The sequence below is a fragment of the Leptonychotes weddellii genome, chromosome 8 (genome assembly GCF_054177405.1).
Source record: "Leptonychotes weddellii isolate Sample4059 chromosome 8, ASM5417740v2, whole genome shotgun sequence".
Lineage (NCBI taxonomy): Eukaryota > Metazoa > Chordata > Mammalia > Carnivora > Phocidae > Leptonychotes > Leptonychotes weddellii.
The window spans coordinates 87120996-87142274 of record NC_138376.1 but is presented as its reverse complement, the minus strand read 5'-3'; the positions used below and the strand labels follow the sequence as shown (position 1 = coordinate 87142274).

Below are 21279 nucleotides of genomic sequence, written 5' to 3'. Positions count from 1 at the left end.
TGAATTCCATAATCATGTTCCTTTCACAGAATGGGGGCCTGAAGTAATTTCCCCACTGTCACAGAGCCTGCAAGGGGAAGCAAGGTTTGAAGTTAAGTCTGACTCCAGAGCCCAGGATCTTAAATCATGTTAGAAAACAGCTCCTCCCATGGGAGATTTTTCTGTGACCTCCAGCTTCAATGGAAAGAGTTAACAACTTCATGCTCCAGGCATGCCCTGGATAGAATTCTGTCCATATACAACTGAAGATAAACAATTCTGTCCATATACAACTGAAGATAAACAAAGCCCTAGGGGTTTGAAACCTATAAGAAGAGATAATGGATAATGGTATCATTAACCAACTAAACTATATGTAATTAATATTAAGAAATATTACTTTTTCTTCTAAGAATTCTTTAGAGTCTTATTACTTTTTCTTCTAAGAATTCTTTAGAGTCTTATTTGTAAGCTAGAAAAATCCAGTTTTTTTTTAAAGAGTCATTTATTTTTTTTTTCTTAAAGATTTTAAGGAATCTCTACACCCAGTGTGGGCTCAAACTTACAACCCCAAGATCAAGAGTTGCAGGCTCTACTGACTGAGCCAGCCAGGTGCCCCAGGAGTCATTTATTTCTGATGCTAGTAATTAAAGTTGTTACCAAAGTATTTTATACTTATGATGCAGTATAAAATTTATACTTATGATGCAGGGCCTTTCGTAAAGTATAGTTTTTATGAACTTAGCTTTATTACTTGTTAATATCCATTTATATCTTAGTTTAAAATATTAACTGTCCTTGAGATTACTAAAACTCCATTTCTTCTCAAATATTTTCTCAGGCAGAATTCTATTATTCCCAATGAATGAGGTTTTAAACTGTTCACATTTATGGGACTACATATAAAAATAATAATAAACACCAACTTTCAAAATTATGTCTTTTTTAATTTTGTGGAAACTGTTTAGAGAAATAAAAATGTAAATGATACAAATTTACAATTCTTGATTCATGGAGCAATTCTTCCCAAATTGATGGAAGAAGCCGGCTAATGCCCATAGCTACATAAGATTTTTAATTAGAGCCATTTCAAACACCACTAGATTTTTGTCACTTATTTTTAGGAGAGAAATTTCCATGTTGAACAATAGGAAATGATGAATAGCTGGTTTTGACTGAGGGCTACTTTTCTTTAAAAAAAAAAAAATGTTAATTATAGGTCCGAGAACTCACTAAAGCTTGACACAGGACAGATAGTGTTAATTTTTGAGAGGAGGGGAAAGCTAATATTTATTGTAAAAGCTAATATTTATTGAGAACTTATTATAAGCAATCCCTATATGAAGTACTTTACATGAATTATTGCTTCTAATTTCACAATAATCCCCACTGAGGAGAAACTGGCACCCCCAGAGATCACACAGTGGGGGATAACACTGATGTCTGATGTAGGAGCCTCAAGTCTCGTCCATCCTCTTGATCACTTCGCTCTGCAGGTGAGCTGCTTCCTGAGGAGTGCCAAGCAATCAGCATTCCATCCTCTTTCAGAGCCCTACAGCAGCGGCAGGCCCTCGGTGGTGTTTTCAGTGACTTGGTGGGGAGGATGTGTGCTTGGCCGGTGGCTGCTCTTGAGTAATAGAGAGAGGCAGAGAGCATGGAGCTGAAGCCAACAGCCCCGGGACCGCAGGGAAAGCTTTCAGTTCTGTCCAAACAGCCTATTCATTTACTGGAAGCAAAGCCATCATCTCAACTCCTCCACATGTTTACCACTTCCCTGACCTCAGTTTTTTTCAGCAGATATTTTAAAACAAAGTCTTCAGTCTGTTCCTATTTCCAAAGTTTAAATCTACCGGAGGCATATTATATGTTCATGACTACGATTTCCCTACACATCCCTCTCCTGTTCTCTTCTGCCTTCTCTCTTCTCCTCACTTCCTGTTTTCTTTTTTCCATTCCTCTCCTCTGTTCCCTTCTTGTATTTCTCACACATGCCCTCACCGGTTTGGAGGAGGAAGGAGGAGAGGAAGGAAAGAACAGAGAAAGAAGAGGCAAAGCATGGTAAGGCGATCATACTTAGTATTGACTTCACATGTAGAAAATTTTTGTGCCCCTCTCACTTCTTGGATGTTCGCTTCCTGGTTTTAAAGTTTTCTATCTTTAAATGACATTGTCTTAGAACTCTGCATTTTAATGTGGGTGACTTTCTTTTCTCTACCTTTTGTGTGCCTCCAGCAGAGAATGTGGGTTCTACCTTCCAGATGTGCGACTTACTAAATGTGTGACTTTAGACAAGTGATAGCTTCTCACATCTTCGACTTCCCATCTGTCAGTAGAGAACAATGCCTGTTCCACCACCTGCACAGAGTGTCTGTGAAGATTCAATGAGACAGCAGGAAGAACACACTTACGAGGACTGATGCTCGTGCTACAGGCTGGCAGCGGAATGTTTCCAGCCCTTTCTCAGGCTCCTCTCCATTTCCTCCCACTGTTTTGCCTTTCTCATCCACCACTTCAGCAATGCCTCATTTATTTGACACACCAGTAAATAAGGGGTTCCACTAGAAATTAATGATTTTTCCACCAAACTAAACCACGGAAATTTTTTAGCTCTAATCATTTTAAATGGAACATTTTTAGAACAAGATTATTCATATCCTGCCTCTTTAAACTTAGTTTATTAAATAGAATTTGTTTCCTTGATGATTCAGGACTACCATCGCTCTAAATATACGATGCCTACCCCCCAACAGACTGTTGTCACCCACTCCATGCGACCACTGGTACTGCCTCAATTACTTGTACCTGGATCTGTTGGAGTATCTCTCTCTACCACCTAACCTATGTTTTATAGTCTTTCTCCCCAAATAATCCTTAATCCCTTGATGGCATGGACTGGTTTTCCTATAACTCTATGTCATAGTTCCCAGCAGTATGGATTATTCAATCCATAATGTAGTATGAGTTTAATAAGTACTATTTGAATTGATAAAATTTAGTGATTACCAGAGAACTTATTCATTTCTAGGAGGGAAGGAAGAAAAAAGGGTCCTTCCCACAAACCTGTTGCTTTACATACCTTTAATCTTCACAACAAATGGTTAAAGAATGTAGTATTAGTATGTCCATTTTAGAAATGAGGCCAGCGAGGCTCAGATAACTCCAATACCTGCCCGAGATCACACAGCCACCAGCAGAAGACCTGTAACTTGAATCTGAAACTGTTTCATGCCAAAATCCATCTTCTTCCCGCCACACCACCTCCACTCTCTTTGACATTGAATGGGCCGCCTGCTTTTTGGTTTGAGATGAAGTTCATAGGCTTTTGCAATTTTTCTGCCCCTCCCTCCAAGTCACTTGTCACCTTTTTGCCGACCATTTATGACATACCCTCTCCCATATGGTATTTTGCTGTTCTGGTCTGCAATTGGCCTAGAAAATACTAACCATACTTGTTAGACTTGTTTAGAAATAAGAATAAAACATTCTCAGTAACAACATAAGGAAATGATGACAAATGGTATTCAAGCTGCATGCTTGACCCCAGCAGAACAGTAGTAGCTGCCTAGACTGCCGGGTTGAGGCAATATCCAGGCTCTGCAGGAACGAGGACCCACAGGGAGCAGCGATGTCTGGCATAGTTAAGAGAAGGGAAACTGGTGCCACACTTCTGGGGCCTGGGGAGTTTTCAATGAGTAAATTGCAGGAGGGTTACTGTGTGGTCTTGGCATCATCCATCTACATTCTCAGATGTGCTCTTGCTAACTCCTTTGTTCTTAGCTAGAGTGTATATAATTAAGGAGGCTAGACAAATGACTTCTGGATGACCAAAGTGTTTACAATGGTCTTTTTCTTTCTCTCCCCCTTTAGTTTATTTTTCTTGGCCCACGCTCTGTGGTTGAGGTCTTTCAGTTGGGCACCACCACCCACAGCACCCACCAGCTTTATCTAAGTCATTGAGAGCACATAAGGCTAAAAATGTGCAGATCGCTGGTACAGATTAGACAACCACAAGTAAGTAAAGTGAAGAAGAACCAAATGACTATAGTCAGCGTAACAGATGTTTTTCCAGGAATGTTAAGTGTGTGAAGATTTAAGTATACATGGCACCCTGATACCCATTGGACTACTGATATGAACTCTGAGTATCACCCCCGCATCATTCTTTTCCATTGTCCACAAAAGCTGGTGATGTTTCTTGGCCTCCTTGGCTACCATTTCATCTCGGTTACCACTGCTGCTCCATATATAATCTCCTTTGCTTGCTTTCCCTTTCTCTCTGCCTTTTTTATTTCTTATCCTGTTGGATCCCTGTCATGCCATCTGAGCTTCTTGGCTTCTACATGAAATGACTGACCTTTTATATACATCATGATCAAGCCAGAAGATTTCTTCCCTCCTGGTTGGAGAATTAATCAATCACAGCTCATCCACTGTAACCTTCATGTCTTTGGCTCTTCTTAACTACATTCGAAATGCACAGAACTCATGGTTATTTCTTTTTGCAAGATCCATGTTCTTTTTTTCCTTTTGTATCTGACACTATTCCTGGTGCTCAAATGCTAGACTCTGGATAACTGAGGTTATGCTGCACTATATGAAGCCCACCTGCTGGAAATCACTTGGCCATTGTTCCACAAATGATAGTGTAGTGTTCATAACCCCTCCCAAGGGGGTATCCGGTTTAGGCTCAGCTCCCAAGTGGCCAGCTCTAACGGTTCCCTTTCTCTCCCACTTTTCAACATATGCCTCAAAGGAAGGGAGATTGTCTCATTAGAGCACTAACCTCAATTCTACTAAAAGTGATTTGTTTAAATCATTTGCCAAATTCCTTGTGGCAAAACATAGTGGGTTTTGGTCCAAATATTAACAACTCCTGATAGCTTAATTTGCTAGAGAATCATCCTAAAAATATGATTGCTCATGGTTCATCATCACTCAGAGATCCAAGTCATCAAGTGGTATCCTAATGGACATTATTGTGTCATTATTCCAAGACCAGAGTTACTGATACTGCAAATTTAATTAAACAGAACTGTGAAGGAAAGAAAAAATGATAGAAAAATAGGTTCTGGGTAGTAAGAAAAGACAGGTTTTATTGCTGTTATTTTGTTGTGGTGGTTGTTATGTCAGATACAAAGTTTTATTTACCTATGTTTACCTATTGAAGAGAAGCAAAGGAAAGGGGAGATAGAAAATACATTGGTGAGGAGCGCCTGGGTGGCTTAGTCAGTTAAGCATCTGACTCTTGATTTTGACTCAGAGCATGATCTCAGGGTCCTGGGATCGAGCCCCGTGTCAGGCTCCATGCTCAGCAGGGAGTCTGCTTAAGAGTCTCTCTCTCCGTCTCCCTCGGCCCCTCCCCACCCTCTCTTTCTCTTTAAAAAATAAATAAATAAATCTTTAAAAAAAAGAAAATATATTGGTGAAAGGAGGTGATTTTTGGTATAAAACTGTCTAATACAGTATATCCACTAGCCACATGTGACTATTAAATACTTAAAATGTGCTTAATCTAAACTGAGATGTGCTGAAAGTGTAAAATACATATGGGATTTTGAGGACTTGGCAGGAAACAAAAGCATGTAAACTATCACATTAATATTTTTTTGTACTGGTTACAAATTGAAAAGATAGTATTTTGGATACATCAATTTAAATAAAAGCTATCATTGAAATTATTTTCACCTGTTTATTTTTACCTTTTAAAATGGCTAGTGGAAAAATTTAAATTATGTATATGGCTTACATTTGTCACTCACATTACCTTTTTAGGCAGCACTTGTATAAGGTTTTATCTACTGGGATTAAGTTCAACCACAAGTAACAGAAAACTCAAAAATAACATGGGATTACTCAAGATAAATTCGTATTGATTCCTTACACAACAGAACAGACGTAGACAGGGCTGATAGGGCTACTCCATATTCATCAACAACTTGGCTTCCTTTTATCTTCATGCTGGGATATGAGAAGCATGCGGCCTCATGGTCCAAGATGGCGGCTAAAGCCCTAACCAGAGTAACCACATTCCAGCCAGCAGGAAGAAAAAGGAACCCAGTAAAGACACCTTCCATGTACAGCTTTCTAAAACCATTTTCTATCGTGACCCTGATAAGCAAGACCCACACTGGTCAAGATATTGGCGCCCCTGTAAAACTTTGGGGGAAAACTAGCCACTATGATCTGGTACCATTTTATTCATGAGGTCACCTGCAAATATGAAAGAGGCTGCACAATGCAGTCTTTACTCCTTACAGTCAAGTATACAGCTAAAAATCAGGAGTTATTTTTAGGACGACCATGTGTCCTAGTTAGCCAGAAAGTCTATTTTGTGTGTGTTGTCCCGGCATAATTATTAATAGCTCCCCCTTTCTCTCTCTCAAGTGTCCTAGTTTGGATGATAAATTATATGGTCACCCTTGTTATATTACCAAGAAAAAAGGGAAAAACAGATGATGGGGTATACAATTCAGTATCCGCTAGAGGTTCTTGAGGAATCACTTGAGAGATTCTTGGCAGGTAGGTGTTTCCTTGGCCCACCTCACAACTGCTCTGAAACTGTGCTTGTGGAGATTACTTGTGACCTCATTGATAAATTAAAGGACTTTTGTCACTCTAATCTAGTCACTGTTTGTGACTCCATGTACTGAGCACTGTGCTTTGGGGGACATGGGGATAAAACAGAATTCAAGACTATTAGTCCTCACACTATAAAACCCATCTCCTATTACAGTGGAGTAATAAGAGTCTGAATTGTCTGGATTCTGGGGCTACTATTTCTCCTGCTGGATATTTGTCTAAGTTTCTTTCTTTTTCTGGTTCCAGAATATTCTAGCCCATTGCTTCCCAAAATGTCTCCAATATGTCACTAGCGCTTCAAGAAAGTGCCCTAGTCAAATAATATTTGCAAGTGCAGTGTGCTTAGAGCCTCACAATGCACATTAGCATATTAAAAGCTCTGAGAAGTAGAACTAGAAATAGAAATTCCTTTTTAACTCTTCTATTCTGAACTGGTTCTAGGGTTAACACCTGCTAATAGCATATAACATCTCTTTGGCACTGCTCTGTTTGTCCCAGAAATAGGAAGATGTTATAAGATTCTCTAACTGTAGTTCCTCCCTCTACATTCAGCCTCCTGATGTATTTATTTTCTAAGGAGGTGACAACGTTTACCTCATTCCCCACACAGATTAAATGTGCATCTCTACTTGAGTAGAACATCATTATCTCAAACTTCATTGTCTTGAACTTAATGACCTAAAATTCCAATTTGCTTTTGGTCCAAAATCACCCTCATGCCTATCCGTTTTCGGAGTGATACTGCCTGTACTAGATATTTTATTTCTTTTGTTGGTTATTTCTTTGTTTTGGCTAGGTTTGGTTTTGGCAAGGGTTGGGATAGGAGTCTTGCGGCAGGCTGAATGGCCTTGCAGCTTCATTCCTACTTTTGGAAAAAGCTCCTTTTTTGCAGTGTCAGTGAGACATCGTGCATTGCCAATGGGTCCTGGCGGTCTAGGCTTGAGCATGTGGTCTGGGCTCTGCCAGTCAGCCTCCCACTGGGGACTTGGAATCTTGAGTTATCAGAACAGAGAAATATGGAAAAAAAAAAAAAAAAGAACAGAGAAATATGAATGGTTACAATTCACTCACAGCGTGGCAGTGGTGATGTTAGCAGTGTTCCTTGACGACAGTGGCCCTGTCTCAGTCACCGCAGGTGACTCTGATACATTCTAAAGTTTGACAACCACCGCATCAGGTCTTTCTTATATATCAGCTGTTCCAGGAAGATTTAATTATTATCCTACCCAAGATTAACTTTTCCTTTTCTAGAGTCTCATAACCCTTAATATCTATATCAGTTGCTGAACTTATGCTATGTTGCCTTGCTGATATTTAAGTAGGTACCTTATTTCTAAACCTAGTTTCTAAGCTTCTAGAAGGCAGGATATAAGTCACTACAACTTACCTAAAGTAATAACTTACTTAGGAATGCATGAATATTTACCAATAACAAATTAATTGCACCTAATATGTAAACTTTTCTGTTGTCTAGAAAATAAACTTTAAATTAGTTCGCCTCTATTCAAGAGCTTCTAAAGCAATGGTTCTCAAATTTGCAATATTTTGTTTTATTTTTAAGGATTTTATTTATTTATTTATTTATTTATTTATTTATTTGAAAGAGAGAGAATGAGGTAGGGGGAGGGAGAGAGACAAGCAGATTCTCCGCTGAGTGTTGAGCCCCACACTCCACACTCCTCCGCTCAGTCTCGGGACCCTGAGATCATGACCTGAGGTGAAACCAAAAGTCAGATGCTTAACCCACTGAGCCACCCATGCGCCCCTCAAATCTGCAATATTTTAAAATCACCTGGAAAGTTATAACAAATACATATACTCAAGTCACAACTTCACAGAACCTTATTTAATTGAGTTGGGGTGTAGCAATTTGGTCATCGTGGTTCTCAAAAGTTCCTAAATGATTCTGTTACAAGCAAGGTTGTGTTTATCATTCTGATATTCAAAGTGAGGTTCAAAAACCAGGAGCAACAGTTCACCTGGGAGCTTCAGACTCTGTATTTTAACAAGATTCCCAAATGATTCATATATGCATTAAAGTATGAGAGGCACTTGGTCTAGAGCAGTAATGGCCAATAGAAACATAAGCCTGAGATATTGTGATTTATAAGAACTATATATCTGGTCATTCAAATGACCAAAATACATTTCTCTTATCTGTATTTGGTCTTTGTCCACAGTTCCTGACTGACAGCTCCCACAACCTCGGCATTTCCTGAGCAATAAGAGCAATGGGAGCATCTTTTGTTATAATATTTGATCTCTTGTCCTCAGTTCCTGAAATCCCTTTAGATCCATAAAGGTGAAATTGGTGTCTTGTTATTCATAATAAGCTCCTTTCCAGCACAACTGGATTTATGTTAATGACATGATTTTGGAAAACACCTACAAATGGAGATTGGTTGCAGGAGAACTTTCAGTCCCACTCATGATTTCCAGGGAGGGAAGAGGGGCTGGAGGTTGAATCAGTTACCATTGGCCAAAGATTTAATCAATCACACCTATGTAATAAATGCCTGTGTAATTAAGCCATCATAAAAACCCAAAGGGAGGAGATTCAGAGAGTTTTCAGGTTGGAGAACTAGAATGTGCCCCCCTGCCAGGCCCCAAACTCTACAGGGACAGAAGCTCCTTTGTTCAGGACTACTATTGATTTGTATCTTTCAATATCCTTTGCTACCAGTAATCTAGTGAGTTAATGGGTTTCCTGAGCTCTGTGAGACACCCTAACAAATTAATCAAACCCAAGAAAGGGTTAGTGGGAACTCCTGATTTACAGCCAGTCAAGCACAGGTAACAATGTAGGCTTGGGATCAACACCTGAAGGGGATGGGGAGCAAGCCAGTCTTGTGGGACTGAGCCCTAACCTGTGGAATCTGAGGCTACCTTTGAGTAGATGGTGTCATAATTGCGTTGAATTGTAGGACCTCCAGCTGGTGTCTGAGAATTGTTTGTTGGTGTGGGGAACCCCCCCGACACACACAACATACACACGTTAGAACTGGGTGGAGAATCCTTTTAAAGTCACATATGTAATTTCAAATCTTCTAGTAGCCACATTAGAAAAGCTTTTAAAAAGAAAAAAATAATTTTTTTTTTTTTTTTTTTTTTTAAGATTTTATTTATTTGCGAGAGAGAGAATGAGAGACAGAGAGCATGAGAGGGGGGAGGGTCAGAGGGAGAAGCAGACTCCCTGCTGAGCAGGGAGCCCGATGTGGGACTCGATCCCGGGACTCCAGGATCATGACCTGAGCCGAAGGCAGTCGCTTAACCAACTGAGCCACCCAGGCGCCCCAAGAAAAAAATAATTTTAAGAATATATTTTATATAACCCAATGTATCCAAAATATTATCATGTCAATAATTAATGTAAAATTTTCAGTAAACTATATTACAGGGCTTTTTTTTCCCCACTAAATTTTTGAAATCCAATGTGTATTTTACACTTTTAGCATGTCTCCAATCAGTCCAGCCACATTTCAAGTGCTTCCGAGCCACATGTGGCTAATGGCTACCATGTTGAACAGTGCAGATCTAGAGCTCATTCACTTTTCCATCTCATACCAAGAACAGCTTGCCTTACAAAAGCTTTGCACTGCAGTCAAAGGACCTTTCCATCAGCCCATCAATCCATTCACTTTCCTGTCTTTGCAGTGCTGTCCCCATTCCTCCTCACAGCCTGGAAAGCCCTTTCTCTTCTCCCTCCTGGTCTAGGTTCCATTTCTTTTCTTTTTTTCTTTAAACCCAGTCCAGATCTATAGTTCCTGGGCAAAACCTTCCTAATATGGTCCCAGATAAATTTGGTTAGTTTCTGCTCTAGGTTTTATAGGGTAAGAGTTTACATTCTTACCTATTAATGAAGACGGCAAAAGATGATTTTAGAAAACTAAACATGGGATGCAATTAGAATTGGAAAACAATTGATAAAAACAAAACACAGACCTCAGAAGGTTGATATTGGAAAGCAATTTCCCAGTAGGGAGGAACAACCTTCCTAGGAATGCTTAATCAAGTCACAAATTCTTCTCCTGGAGATCTTTCACAGTTACTCTCGCCTACCATTCCCCAACCCATACTACTAGAATTAAATGACTCATGATCTACCTGAAGCATTGATTCAAATGAAAGCAACAACTTCTCTAAATTGCTCCAAAACTGGACTGAGACAAAGATGGAATATTCAATAAAGACTATCTTAATAATCTCAATTAATAAAGCAAAATTATCAGAGTATAATAGATTTTGACAATATGACTTGTAAAATTTAGCCTGTTTTCTGTAAGAGCAAGAATACCTCATTCCTGTGGGACAAAGATAGAGAATCAGGAGAGATCTTGCTAAATTCTTTCCTTCCTTGCTCCTTTTCTTTCTCCACATAGTAACATGATCTTTGGCCTACAACCCTAGCACTTCCTAAATATCTTGATTTCTCTTGGTCTAGACCTGTACTGTCCAATACGATAGCCATTCCCCATACTGGCTATTGAATACTTGAAATGTGGTCAACCAAATTGAGAGGGGCTGTAAGGGTAAGTACATACCAGATTTCAAGATTGAGTACATGTCTGAGTTCTCCATGGCTGCTATAAAAAATCACCATAAACCAAGTCGCATCAAACACCCATTTATTCTCTCACATTTCTGTGGTACAGTTGTGGTGTAGCATGGCTCAGCTGAACCCAAAGTATCAGTAGGGCTGTATTCTTCTCTGGAGATGAATCTGCTTCCACGATCATTCAGGTTATTGGCCAAATTCAGTTCCTTATGGTTGGTTGTAAGGGCAGGTCTCATTTTCTTCCTGCCTGTCAGAGAGGAGCCTCTTTCAGCTCCTGAAGACCCCCTGCATTCCTTGTCATATCAGCCCCTCCATCTTTAAACCAGCCACAGCATGTTGAATCCTTCTCGTGCTTTAAATTTCTCTGACTTCTTTTTCACATCTTTTCTTGCTTTTAAGAACTCTTGAGATTAAAAAAAAAAAAAGAAAAGAAAAAAGAATTCTTGTGAGTAGATTGGGTCCACCCCAACAATCCTGGATAATCTCCCTATTTTAAAGTCTGTAAAATTAATTACCTCTGCATAGTCCCTTTTGCTATGTTAATGTCACATATTCACAGGTTCCAGAGATCAGGGCATGGGAGCCATTCTACCTATCATAATTCAAGAACAAGGGGGGAAATATTTCATTAATACCTTTTCTATTTCTCATATGTTGAAATTGCAGTATTTTAGATATTGAAGCTTAAATAAAATACGTTATTGAAATTAATTTCACCTGTTTCTTTTTACTTTCTTTAACTATAGTCTATTTGAAATTGCATGTATGGTTCGCATGCTGCCTCGCATCACAGTTCTATTGACCAGCGCTAATCTAAACCTAGAGAGAGGTTAAGTCCTCTTTACCATCTTCATAGCCTGTGACACCTGAACAGTGGGACTACCTCTTCTATAAGAAATGCTTCCCAGGGCGCCTGGGTGGCTCAGTCAGTTGAGTGGCTGCCTTCGGCTCAAGTCATGATCCTGGAGTCCTGGGATTGAGCCCTACATCAGGCTCCCTGCTCAGTGGGGAGTCTGCTTCTCCCTCTGCTCCTCATCCCACTTTCGTCCTCTCTCTCACTCTCTCAAATAAATAAAAAATCTTAAAAAAAAAGAAATGCTTCCCTTACAATCATGTATGACCTTACGCTTTCAGGACTCTAACCACTTAAACATAGCACAATGCAAAAATCACAACTTTCAAACAAGAGATACTCAAGTACAGTGATAGAGTATGGAGATGTGGGTGCAGGGGCTCATTTCCATATAAGGGAAGGACCCCAGGCCACAACCGGACCTATAACCCTAGTGATTACTGAGCTTGCCCATGAGGATAAGCCTTTATTCATCTTTTCATTTCTCTGTGGGTACATAGGGAGGTTCTTTGACTGAGTATTTGCTAATCCAACTGAATCTAGATGTCAGCAATTGGCTACTTGAAAAAAAAAAAAAAGATGGGTTTTGGAAAATAGGTCAGCTATCCCCTTTCCTAATAATGACAAATACTTCCATGCTTTAACTGAGAGGATCAGCCTCCATTTAAACTATAAGCTGAACAATATTTAACGTTGCCTCTTTATGAGACAAGGGAGTGTGATGATGCTCAGAAAAAAGTTCTTTACTAAATGGTCACTCTAATTAGCTAAATATTTTCATTATTGTGTGCTTTATTTGGCTTTGGTGACTAAACCAAACCAGAATCTATGACTGTTTTCAAAACTGCATTTTGAAAAGATTTTTTGGATGTGCCACTTTGACGTTTAGTTTTAATTTAACACAGTGCCAAAATGTAACTAGTGAATATGTGAGACCCCAACCACCCACCTCTGTACTTCAACCAGCAAGCAGGAAGGCCAGGATATCTGTGGGAACTGAAGAGCAGCACAGAAAAAAAGTGCAAATACCCCAATCTAATCCTCCAACCATGGACAAGGTAGAAACCCTTTCCAGAGCTTTACTTAATTTCTGGATCTATAGCTGCTCTCAGCCCCAGGTGTGATCTTGCACAAGCTAGGCAAAATCACTTGACAATCTTGCCGTCCGTGCATCCATCAGTCCATGAGCTACTGAGCCAAGGATCCTCTGAGGGGAAGTTAGGCTTGCTGAGAAGCACAGGCTGCTGAGTGTTCCTCTCCTGCCAGACATAAACCTGAAGCAAGACAGAATTATGAGAAACCAGATTCATCTCACCCCACTGTCCTTCTCAATAATCTTCCTGGCACGAAAGAAAAAGAATGAATACCAATATAAAGACAACATAAACATTTTAAATAAAGTTTACTAATTGAAAGGACAGATAGATGGAGTGAGGCATTCTTCAAAATCTATTGTCATGCCTTTGTGGACTTTATTGCTTATCAGCATTTTTCCCCTTAAGAAAAACAGAACAGCAACATTTGTTCAGAGAAAAAGCCAATTGTGTTGCTTCCTTTCTTACTGCTTTTATTGTTTGAGGCTTCTTTTAGACTATAATGTGGCATTGTGATTTTGAGATGGGGAAAAAAAACAATCCCTTGTCTTTCAAACATAAGAATGTGATTGTATGCTATTGTTGCCAACAATGAGCTAAAGAGGTTAATGGATCACATATCTGGCAAACAGCCATTTTTCCTCCTGCTCAGTATATTAAACAATATACATTCTGTTTTTGCTGCTGAGCTTATGATTTTGTCTGAGTAGTTGGTAAATAAGTTTACTTACATTTAAGTTATCTCTTTCTAGAACTTAGCAGCTTTGTCCTTCAGGTTGTATCCTGAAATTTAAATAAAGTGCACTTTGAGATCTGAGCTCAGGAGCTTTAAAAGTGATGGTAAGAGTAAGCCTGGGAAAGGGGGTGAGCCGGCTGTTCAGTGAGAATCTAGAAATATTGTGCCTTGTGAATTGCATCCAACCTTTCATTTTCAGATTGCTGAATTAAGAGTGAAATTACCATAATAAAAAGAAATGGATATGGAGAAAGCACCGCTGTTCTTTCTAGTGTCATTCTAACAGATCTCTAATTGCAAGGACAATCCTCTCTACCCCAGGTTGACTCAACTTTTGCATTCTGTGACTGTCATTTGAAAACAGACAAGCCATCAGAAGCAATAACGTGTGATTCTCAACTAAGACTTTTTTGTGTGTTTCATTTGTACTATGGAATTAACAAGAGACCTAATGCCTCAACAGCCAAAAGAAAGGGGGGGGGTGTTTATTTATTTATTTATTTTTTGAAGGAAACTCCAGAGAGAAGAAACTTTATCAATAAGAAAGGTATTAGCTTTCCGGGGAATTTTGGTTGGGTGGCCATAGATATTAAGGGAGGGGACTAGGGTTGAGAGAGAAGCAGCAACACCCCAGTTTCAGATCAGGTGGGATCCTTTCGATCTGGTAAACAGCACCTAGAGTTCCCTGGTCTCTGTGTTGCAGGGTGCCAGGGTAGGAGGGTCGCAAACTGAATTGGGAAGGCGAGTGTGCCTCTTGGGTTTGGGATTTGGACTCGAAAAAAGGCTGAGCGGTGATCTCAGCTTCCCAGCTAGGCGGTGATCGCCCCCTGTGACTCCGGATGCACACAGCAGTCTGAGATCGGCCGCTGCCGCCGCCCGACCCATCACGGCCTCCAGCTCTCTTGCCTGGCAACCTGGAGCCACACGCGAGCTCCCCGGACACGTGTGTGCCCCAAGCTCCGCGTCTAGGCCCCTCACCCCAGAGAGACCGGTCTCAGCTCCTCAGACACTGGGTCCTTCCGACTTCTAAGTTGCCAGGTTCTGTCGCCCTGGTCACTACTGCGGGTTCCCCAAGCTTCGACCTCAGTCGGCAGGGCTGCCCTGCGCATCCCCCTGTCCACCGCCCTACCGGCCCGCGGCTCCCGCGCCTGGGTGGGACGGGCGGCGGCTCAGCCACCGGACCTCCGCCGCGGTGTAAATCCTCTCCTCCCTCCCCCTTCTCCGCCTAAGCCCTGCCCTCCCCTTGCAGCAAGCCGCTCCGGTGTGTGCGCGGCTTTCTCGGCTGAAGACACCTGCGCTTCCTTCCCCACCCTTCTCCGCCCCTTTCGCTGCGGTTTCTCGCCGCCTTTGGGAGCTCGGGAGCGCCTGCTGGAGGAGGAGCAGGGGGAGGAGGCGGAGGGCGAGGAGTAGGGGCGGGGTGGGTGGGGAGAGAGCTGGGAGGGTGTGGACTGGCAGCCACTCTGCAGCTGGTCGCCGGGGACCGGGTCCCTCCCGCGTGCCCGAGAGATGGAGGGGAAGAGATTCGCTTAGACACACACACGCGCACACAGCTGGGCACGTCTCCGGGAGGCAGCTGCCGGCTCGGGCGCGCCGGGGGCCGGGCGGCGGCCGTGACAGCGCCAGCCGCGGGGAGCGGGGCGCCCGCACCGCTTGGCACCGGCGGCTCCGAGACCCAGGAAGGGAAGATCCCAGCTGCACTGACTTGCTCTGTTGGGCAGATCGGGAGGGAGCAGGCTGCCCAAGGAGCTGTCACAGAGGACACCGGAGGCTCTCCCCTTGGCGCTCAGAGTCCGGGGCCGCGCTGGTGCCCGCGTGGGGCGAGGAGGATGCACACCTCCTCCCGCAGAGCGGCTGCGGGCCCGGGCACTGCGTGGACTCGGGTTCCGGCGGCTGCCTGTGCCGTGCCTGCGCCGCGGGAGCGCGCCCTGCCGCACCTGGTTCCAGCTTCCCGGGGAAGTGCAGGCAACGCGCCCTAAACTCCACTACTTCGCACCCGCTTCCTCCTCCTCCCGGCTCCCCGCCTGGGACCTAGCCGCCGCCGCCGCCGCCGCCGCCTGCGTGTGGGACCCGCCCGCCTCTTACTCTCACGCGCGCACGCACAGCGCGGTCGCTCGCTCCCATTCACGCAGACTCGCTCACCTCGGAGCCGGAGCCCGGGCTTCCGAAACTACTAGACCAACTGCCGCCGGGACTGCGGGAGCCGACCCGTGACCCGGCGCGACCAGGCGCCCGCGCCCTGGGCTCCCGCCCCCGCCGCCGCGCCCGGGACGAAGGTGAGCTGGGCGCGCTGCCCGCTTCGCGCGAGGGAGGGACTCGGGCTCAGCGGGCTGAAAGCTCATAGATTTGGGGAGGAAATGACAAGGGAGGGGAATCGCCCAAGTGAGACCTTCTTGTGGTGCCAGCCGAAAGCACTTAGTGGGGCGCGGTTCTCCTAGGCAGTGCCTGGGGTAGACTTTTGAGACGTTCCCTGGGGCTCGGGGTTAAACTAGTGCGGGAGGGGAAACGGCGGGGTGAATCCCCGGGTAAATTTTGAGAGTCGTCGGTGTCGGTGGGTCAGTCTCTCAGCGGGCGCTGGGCGCTGCGCTCTGGGCTCTCTTTGAGGGAGGGAGGCAGGAAACATGCGTTAACTGCGCTCCGCAGAGTTTGGGGGCTCGCGCCCAACCACTTCCCGGGGTGGCTGTGGGGCTGTCGCTTGGAGCGCGAGGCGGCTTTGGGGGCCTGGGGGACTGCGAGGCCGGAGCGGAGGGCGGGCAGGGGCTCAGTTAACTTGCGGGTCGGGAGCGTTGTTTGCCCCAGCCTACTCCCATCCCTCGCAGCCCCAGTCCCCGCAACCCTTCCCACTCCCCCCGCCTAAAACACACATACACACACACACACGAGATGGATGCAGTCGAGGGGACGGTCTTATTATTAAGAGGTGCGCGAGGTCGCTGCGGCTTCTGACTGGAGCGCAGACTCTTGCTCCTTGGACTTAGGCGTTCGTTCGCCTTGGTTTAGGGAAGCGGGGAAGGAGCGCCCAGACTCTCGTGGACGCCTCTACCTGGCGGTTCCAGGTACACAGCGAGCAAGCCTCCGCCTCAGCTCCGGAGTCACTTCACCCTGGTGGGCTCCGTTCTCCGGCTTCCCCCCTTGAGTGCTTCAGGGCGCGCACCCAGGAGAGCTGCTGCTCTGATCCGTGGTTTCCCCAATGCTCACCCGGTGGGTCGGTCTCTCTCTCTCTACCCCCCTCCTTCCCTCCCTCCCTCCCTCCCTCTCTGCCTCCCCATCTCTGCTACTTTCCCTCCCTCCTCCTAATACCACCTTCTTCTTGGAAAACATTGATCCCTTAAGGGGAGGTTTAATATTTGCAAAGTGCTTTATATCATATTACTTCGTGGATACATTTAATTCCACTGTAACTCTTCTCTGATTTATGTAAACTTAGTCTGATAAATAGTGTACAGGGTCAGGTTGAGGTGTGAGGGAGAGCGGGTGGTCGTTCTTTCTGTAAAGATGCTCAGATGCTCCTTTCTAAACAGATTTGCTAGAAGTGCTACAAGGGCAGTGCTTCTGAAAGCTTTGCTCAGTAGTTTTGACATATTTCAGGGCTTTAGACAAGTGTTTCCATTACAGTTTATTTCAAATTTATTCAGTTTCTATTCCAAGAAAAAGTTGAAGTGAAGATAAGAAAAGAGATTACAAATTTGGATATCAAAACTATTATTATTATTATTATTATTTAAATATTTTATTTATTTATTTGACAGAGAGAGACACAGCGAGAGAGGGAACACAAGCAGGGGGAGTGGGAGACGGAGAAGCAGGCCTCCCGCGGAGCAGGGAGCCCGATGCGGGGCTCGATCCCAGGACTCTGGGATCATGACCTGAGCCGAAGGCAGACGCTTAACCGACTGAGCCACCCAGGCGCCCCTGGATATCAAAACTATTTTTAAAAATGTTTTTATTGATGTCAGTTATGTTGTAGCAGATTTTTTTAAAGTTACCTTAGTGGTTTCTCCTAATGAAGCTCTTAAAAGGAGAAATGAAAACAATACTACTTACTCTCCTCCCTTTGTTTACAAATGTTCCTTGCTTAAAGTGACTGAATGAGGGGCAGGGTGGGATTCTTCACTTGAGGAGTGTGAAGTCAATCACCAGTGAACTGATGGAGATGCAGGAAGATACTGCACACAATAAACATAATGATGGAAGGAAACTGTTGTTTAAATTTAACTGCCTCTAGTGCAAAGAGTCTGAACAGTGAAATTGAAAACTGCTCTCACCCCTTCCAAATTACTCTGAACTATTTTAAAGTATTCTTTTTTCAATTAATAAAATGCATAGAAACATCATTAATGATGTAAATATTTTCAAATAGATGCCTAAATCAGGTTATGTGGGAAATTATGAGCATAGTATTTAGTGGAGTTTCACAGAAGTACTGGGACCATGTTTTCTAGGCTACGCCAGACCTCATCCTTAGATTTTAACATTGGAAGTTGCCTTTTTGACATCTTTGTGAGGAGGTGCTCCTTACAGTGTTTTGATTATGCTTTCATCAGTGTCCTTACCATTTCGCAGGCATACACAGATGTTTTTGAATGAATAACCTTCTTACTCACTGAATTTTCACTCATTCAAAAAGTATTTATTGAGTGCACGAGCACACACACATATGCAAAGCTAAGCTGGATGTTATTTTAAATAACAAGGAAGGATTTTCGGTAGAAGCAGGATGCCTACTCCTACACTGTATAAAGAACTGCAGAGCAGCGGCTTACTTAGGGAAGCAGCATCTTGCCCAAAGTAGGTGGTCAACAAAGAGTTGTTGACTCAAAAATCATACAAGATGTTATCTAGCCAACTTTGCTTTCATCCTAAATTTCACCATTATTCTTAACCCACCACATCATTTAGATATGACTCAACTTCAGAGAATTGATGCTGACTTTAATCTTCTTGCTCTTTGTCTGAATACTTTGGAGAAATAGAACTACCCATGCACTGCTCTAGCTTTCTGTATATGATTTCTGTGGAGCAGTTCCAGATCGATATATGTCATTAGTATTCATTTGTGAGTAAATGCAAATGTTCCTGTTGCATTGAAAAAGTGAACTCAAATTCATAGAACACAGCAAGTATTTTGCTCCTTTTCTCCTCTCTTTGTTTTTATAGTCTCCGAAACAGTAACAGCTCTTAAAAATGCAATGATATGTCAAAGAGCAGGTTAATTTAAAAAAAAAAAAAAAAAAGGTTAAGATTGTTTAGAAAAAGGAAAACAGCTTATGGAAATTTTAGTTGAGGAGAATTTTCTTTGGCTCTCTTGACATGTCTGGCAGGATGGTCTTTTATTTTAGGGACGTTCATTCATGAATGAAATAACTCTCAAGATAACTTCCTAGTAAGGGGAGCTGGCAGAGGAGGGAATGCTTACTAAAAATGATGCCAACAACTCCGGGAATAGAGTGTGAGCAGTACCACTAGGTTTGTGCCATTGAAATTATGTGAATCCTTGTATATTTTATTGGTCTTCATATGCATGGCTTTTTTGGGATTTCTTTGTAGTACTTTATTCAAATATTTTCATATTTTGCAGTTAGTGCAGTTAAGTGAGGAGTTATTGTTTGGTAATGGAATTATAGTTTGTTTTCAGAAAAGGTAAGTAGTTTGAAAGAAGAGAACAAGTTGAGTTCAAAGACTAATTATGCAAACCCCAGATTTATCTTCTTTCAGAGTTTATCCTTTTTCGGTAGGGAGGGGGACTTCAAAACTCGTTAAACTCTGTTTATGACCTAAATTGCTACTATTTAGAAAAACCTTACATTTTACTTTTTCTGCAAATTTAACATGAATTCTTTGAAACCAGCACAAGTGTAACTTTTTCCTCTCCAGAATCTACTTTAATTGTTGATAAATTATGCTCACTCTAGAATCAGTATTTGTTTCTGAGAGTCGTGATGTTATCCTAACCTTTACAGCAGAAGTACAATTAAAGCAAGTTATTTATAACTGCATTTAAAAATCACTGATCTAAGTCAAAAACATTTCAGAGCAGCTAACACTTAACAAAAGTAGAAGCAAAAGGTTATATCTGGAGATCCACATTTAAGGTATAGGCAGGATAAATGGACCTCTATAGATCACCTATGCAAGTTCCATTATCATGTCTTAGTTAACATTTGGTACAATGGATTATTTTCCATTTTCTTGAAAAGTTTTATGAAAGAAAACTATGTCAGTTTAAGAAATGGTTGAAGAGTTGGTTTGCTTTTAGCCCACTTTACCTGGATTGTGCATGGGAGGTGGAGAAGTTTTATATGTGAACACATATGCTTTTAGATACATATATGCATATATACTCATATGTATACATACAGAGTTTATCTTTATATATTGATTTATGTTTCTGTATATTTCTGTGCTTTGTCTAATAACTTTAAATAATAGGAAGAGAACCTCCTTTGTGGCATATATAGTTTGTGAAGTCAGCATCATCTTGAGAATGGTATACAAATGCTCAGATACTTTGATGTTAAAAATTGGAGTGTATTCAGCATTTTTGAACAATTTGTTTAAGAAGCTCTCATCATAACATTTAATATGTGCCCGTCACTGTCCAAAGAATTCTCCTAGTATTAACTCGATTCCGGTAGCCAGCCTGTTCTCCCCAGTTTTACAGAAGGAAACTAAGTAGGTAAAGTGGGTCTGATCCTCATCCCCATTGAGAAGGTGAGGGAAGTGGGGTGCAATGGGCCTCAAGAAATGCCTCCAGCCCCACAGCTCCTAAAGGGCTGAGGCGGCATTCAAGGCCAGGCTGTCCACTATGCTTTGCCATTGCTCTTGAACAGATATTTTTTAAAGTAAGGGGCCGAGTGGGGAGCAAGTGAAGCGGTAAAACAAATACATTCTAGCGGCTGAGATTTATGACAATTATCCACTTTGAGTGAATTCTTAAGGAGTTCATGAGGAAGGCAATTGTCATGAAGCACCCACATAACCTGAGCTAGAGCATTAACAGAGCAGGGATATAACTTAATGTAGTTTTTAATGGACTCAATAATTTTCTTAGGTTCAGCTCCTTTTAAATTAGATAAGTTAAGAACTGGTGCCATATTTAAGTAGTTTTAATAGCTCAGAGGATCTGGTACTGAATGTTTTATGCTTCCCATAATATCCTTATAATGTGAACTTCTTGTGTAGAGGTCAATGGTATGTGTTACTATATGGTACTTGCCAAAGGAATCAGAGTTTTTTATGAAGGTGTGAAATGAGACTTAATCTGTTCTGATGTACAGGACATACAAGTAGGCATCCAATTAATGTTTACCGCATGAATTGATACAGGGTATTCTACAAGTTGCTAGTCCAGAAGTTAAAAAAAAAAAAAAAAGTCTTTATATTGCATTGTTGCAAGACTGTGATTTAATATTGAATAGACTTTTTCCTTTGTCATGATCTCAGGACATTACTGTCTATGAAATCCTGTGGAATAATCATCTTTATG

At 42.3% G+C, this 21279-nt stretch overlaps 1 protein-coding gene and 1 long non-coding RNA gene across 3 annotated transcripts in view; one reads left to right on the top strand and one right to left on the bottom strand.

The window, feature by feature from the left end:
- Positions 1 to 11166: 11166 nt before the first annotated feature.
- LOC145723084 (uncharacterized) lies at positions 11167 to 16059 on the bottom strand. 2 transcript variants are annotated; one of them, XR_014147907.1, is made up of 5 exons: positions 15936 to 16059; positions 13792 to 13843; positions 12916 to 13240; positions 11629 to 11705; positions 11167 to 11516 (listed from the first exon to the last, which is right to left on the bottom strand). It is a non-coding gene; the product is annotated as an uncharacterized LOC145723084 (long non-coding RNA). The 2 variants fall into 2 exon arrangements; XR_014147908.1 differs by having other exon boundaries at positions 12996 to 13240.
- LOC115944346 (heparan sulfate glucosamine 3-O-sulfotransferase 5) overlaps positions 15927 to 21279 on the top strand; it is a 256509-nt gene continuing 251156 nt past the window's right edge. Inside the window, exon 1 of the mRNA XM_081828836.1 lies at positions 15927 to 16069. The gene's annotated coding sequence lies outside the window, so the exon portion shown is untranslated. The remainder of the gene's footprint in view (positions 16070 to 21279) is intronic.